Here is a 4,610-nt window from a genome sequence, read left to right as displayed (position 1 = left end):
CAGCTCCTGTCCGTGCTCCCTGCTGCTGTGCCGGGGTTAATACTATGTGAAAGAGAAACTGGCAAATAGGGAAAGCCATCTTTGTGTGCGTATGTGTGTGCGAGCACTGCTGTTTCATAGGCTCTGGCAGCTGCTGCATGGCCGATGATGCTTGCTCTCTCTTTTTCACCCTGCCTCCCTGCAGACAACTAATGAATCATTTCTAGCCTGAATACTAGCAGTGCAAACACACCAATGCTGCTGCTGCCGACGCTGCCGCCTTTCTCTACAAGGTTGTAATTTGACACAGTAGACTGCAGTTCTCTCTCGGCAATGATCTTGCTGAACATCGGAAGCACTTGATTTGAAGGTATGCTGAGATTTCACCCTTTCTAAAAATAGCTATTTCTGTTAAATGCTTTACAGGCCAAATGAGGGTGGGAGGGCTGAAGATTTGTAGGGGGGTGTGTGTGGGAGAATCTTGTTTTTAGTCGCAGTAATGCAGCAGTAACTCTTATCGGAGGCAGACAAACTTTATTATTCTGCTGCAATTTGACGATGCCCTTCACTGGATCTTTTCTTCTAGGTGCTGCTTAGAATAATAAAATGTGTTAGGATTGTGCATGAGCACTACGTAAAGGGATTAAACTCTTGCTAGATTATTCCATCCTCTCTCCTATTGATGTTTAATCTGATGTCATTTTCCAGTCACTTTTAAGGTTTCCAGTAAAATAAATACGGGTTTGATGGTGCCATGTTTCTTTTCTGTATTAGTGTCTGTGGGCAAAGTTAGTAATTATACTGGCTAGCAGCTCCCCCCGCCAAGCCCCCAAGCATGGTGCATATTCACAGTATCTGTTTGCTTTGCAGATGTATGTTGTCATGTCATGGCAAAGTCATCAACGTGACTACTCTTCCATACAGATATTGTTAACGAAATTATATGCGGTATTTGTCTGGCATCTAATGCTAAATTAGACCAATTGCAAGTAAATATCTCATCCTTTTTTGGTAGAAGGGAGAGATCTTCTGCAGCTATATATGTATATGGACACACTATACATAGCAGTATTTGTGGGAAGTTATGTATATGAGTATGTAGAACAGAGTAATAACATTTTATTACAGCATATGCATATAAATACCAGTTAATTAGTTAGCACGTACCAGTATGCTGTAGTCAGTATTATAGGGGATACTGCAGGTTTTTTTATTAACCGCTTTTCAAAATTGGCTATTGCCTATAGCATTGGGCAGAGAAGGTATGCCTTTCCAAGAGTGATGTGATGGTCGACATTACAGTTGTACATGGTCAATACAGTTTTAACTGAGGAAAATGTAAGTGCATATGAAGGCTTTGGTTTTGCTTTTTAAGCTACTGCTGTCTGTTATTTTAGTGGTAAAACACTGACTGGGCTTTTTTGTCCAGTGCAGGTAGTGATGCAGAGTTTATATATAAAATAACTCAGCAGAATAACTTATTAATGAGTCTCGTCACTGCATCCAGTAAATACAGAGTCTGCTCCTTAAGCGATTGGATATATTTTGAAGAAATACTTAAAATCAAAGCCATTGATCTTAACATTAAGAATTGCACCAAGTATGCTGAGACAGGGAAGGAATACTATGATTGCCATCATCAAAATACAAATAAGGACTATTGCTTAGCAAGATAAAAGAGCTGCCTTAAGAAAACAGCATGAAATATTAAAACAGACCAAGGGGTACAGTGGAAATTAAAGCATCTCCATAAATTCAATACAACAAAAAATAGCAGTGTACACGAACTGATATGAAAGTTACTGTAGTCACTTTATATTTCAGCTTTGTTGATCAGGAGGTGTTCCATTTTTATTAGAGGAGGGCTTTCAAGTCTACCCAGCTGACAAATGAGGAAGGCAATTCAGATCAAATCTCACAGATGTCAGCCAGGATTCACCGCTGTAGACATCCTTTGAAATACATATGCATTACTTCTAGTACCTTAAAGGAGGGTGTTGGATCTTTTTTAGGTGACTCTGTTATTGTTGTTAAAGAGATCTGGTGGTCCTGAACAGTGGCTTTGTGCGTACTACTTTAATAGGAAAAAGACCTACTCTAAATGAAACTAGTGAAGTGGTCGTGCTGCCTGCAGACTGGAGAGCAACCCTGATTTTTCATAGCTAGATATCTGGATGGGTTTCAGCCCACTAACATACAGCATGGCTGTATACTAGAGGCAGTGAACAGAGGTGCAGTGTTATTACATACAACTTTATATATTTGGGTGTACCCGGAGCACCTTTTTGAGAAATTTAACGTGTTGAATTTTCTAGAATTATAAGCAAATTACAGCTTTAAAATGGCACATGGTTTTTAGGGGTAGGAAAAGTGAGATGGAACAAAATATGGGACAGTGCAGTGCCACAGATTTCTGCATGAAAATGATCTGAATAGCTGATACATGCTACTTTAGTTAACTGACAGTTAAAAGCTCAGAAATGTTAAGCATCTCTATATGTGGCCAATCTCGTACTGATACAAGCTAGGTATGTACTTTTGCATATATACAAAATATGTATCTCTCTGAATATCAGCTCATTCTATTTTAGACATGTGTTAGATGTGCATACTCATTGTAGTTTAGATAGGTGTGTGATATTGAGTATGAAATGAATGTATAAGCACAACAGTGTTCATTCTGGTAATAGCTTATTACAAAAGTCCGAGCCTTTCTGGATTGCCAGGAGTAGAAATAAGATGCCTGCGATCACTGGATAATTAATATTCTCTGGTATAAGGGGTTTTCCTTTATGTGTGTCAAATGCCCCACCACATATCAAAATTAAATGTCCAAAATCACGTGACTTTATTCTGAAATAAGAAACTAGTTGGTCATGCATCACTGTCCTGCCCTTTCAATATTTATGTTGAATGAAGTATGGTTTGAGAGTCAAGGCTGTTTTTCATTTAATTGAAATTCTTATAGGCCCTTGTCACTACTACAAAATATGTCAGGGTAGCTGACTGTTGATGTTCTGAGCTGACTGTCCACCACAGATGAGAATTCTCATGAAGGATTGCTGACAGTAGCATTTACTCATTGCCGTTAGAATTGAAAAATATATACCAATATCATAATTAAAAATAGAATTGGAATGTAGCCACAGTGCTGGAAAAATGCAGCTTCTTCAAAGCAACATGTCATGAAACTAGTTTCTGTTCACTAGTGAAAAAGAGGGCTTCTGTCAGGCTTATTTGCACAGAGTGGGCTCTTGGGAAATGGCAGCGACAGCATTACCCTGGGAGAACAGTTAATGGTCCTCTGGAGCAGCTGATTGACACTGAAGTTTGAGTGTGGTCATTGCGGGTTTCTTTGCTAACTGTAACCATCCTGTTAAATAACATGTTGGAATCATGTTCATTCTGTAAAGTATGATTGTAAAGCCACCTGTGGTTGGCATTTGGGTGAGGAAATTGGAGTGGCTTACAGGCTTGTGGCTCAACACTGGCTTGTGCTTGTGACGTGGCACTTGAGAAGGAAATCAGAGTGTGACTTCCAGCTCTGCCACAGATTCTGTGAATGGCCCTGGGCAAAGCACTTAGTATCTGTTGGGCTCTGTTCTCTTTCTGTAAATGGGAATAATAATGAACACTTTCCACTACATTCTACTTATTTTATCTGCTTAGAAAATGAGAGCTTCAGACCAAACACTGTTTTCTCCATTGGGATGCTAAATCCCAGTGGAGGCTTCCAGCTGCTACTTATAAATCACTTGACAGTCTGCATTCTATGTTGTTGATCTATAGAAAAATATTCCCAAGTGTCAGAAGAATCTGAATTGATTCCAAGCTTTTTGGAATAACAATTGATTTGCTAAACTTTCTATTGTGCTCATGGGTATGTTCCATTTGGAGTGCAGAGCCTAGTTTCCCTGATGGTGGCAGTGGTTTGGTAGAAACATTTACAGTGCAAAAGTCAGGACAGAAGAAGTGGGACTGTACGTCTGATTTTTTTATTTTTTTTAATTGTCATAAAGTTTTATATTTTCTGTGTCACAAACAGTATAACACTTGGTTTCTAAGGCAGTAAGTATTACTATGCCAAATGTTTGATGTTGATTAGCAAGCAACAGCGGTGCACGATATTACCGTGAAGAATCAAGGGGAAGGCATTGTGAATGTAATAGTACAGCACGGTCTCTCTTCTCTGTTCTCATCTAATGATAATTAGAAACTATCTTCCATTTTTTCTTTGAAGATCGTCCTGTAGCAAGCTCTTCAGTGTGACACCTTCCTTAAGGCCTGATCTGAGCACAGTGGGCTGATGGGCAGTCAGCATATGCACCCCTTGCCTTCCATGCTCCACCTCCACTGGGACTAGACTGATTGGTGGTTTTTTTGTTTTTTTTTTGTTTTTTTTTTTTTTTTTCTGAAGAGCATAAAGAATTTTTATAGACAGCTTCAATTAAGTTTTTACACTGGATGTGTGGGGAAAAAAAATGACAATAATACCCCCTCTTGCCAATTTTGGAAGGAAAATAAGCCCTTTTTGAGCCAGGTTAATTTGTTTAGGCTTGGCTTAGAAAAATCCTAACTTGAGACTAAATTCCTCCAGAATCATGAATTTATTCTGTTGCTTCACCATTTCA

At 39.0% G+C, this 4,610-nt stretch overlaps 1 protein-coding gene across 1 annotated transcript in view; it reads left to right on the top strand.

Annotated features, from left to right (window-relative positions):
• The first annotated feature begins 258 nt into the window (after nt 1-258).
• Nucleotides 259-4,610, top strand: part of RIMBP2 (RIMS binding protein 2) — a 149,737-nt gene continuing 145,385 nt past the window's right edge. Inside the window, exon 1 of the mRNA XM_009320948.1 lies at nt 259-349. The gene's annotated coding sequence lies outside the window, so the exon portion shown is untranslated. The remainder of the gene's footprint in view (nt 350-4,610) is intronic.

The sequence above is a fragment of the Pygoscelis adeliae genome, unplaced genomic scaffold (genome assembly GCF_000699105.1).
Source record: "Pygoscelis adeliae isolate BGI_AS28 unplaced genomic scaffold, ASM69910v1 Scaffold353, whole genome shotgun sequence".
NCBI lineage: Eukaryota > Metazoa > Chordata > Aves > Sphenisciformes > Spheniscidae > Pygoscelis > Pygoscelis adeliae.
The sequence above is the reverse complement of the archived record's forward strand: the minus strand, read 5'-3'. Positions and strand labels throughout refer to the sequence as shown.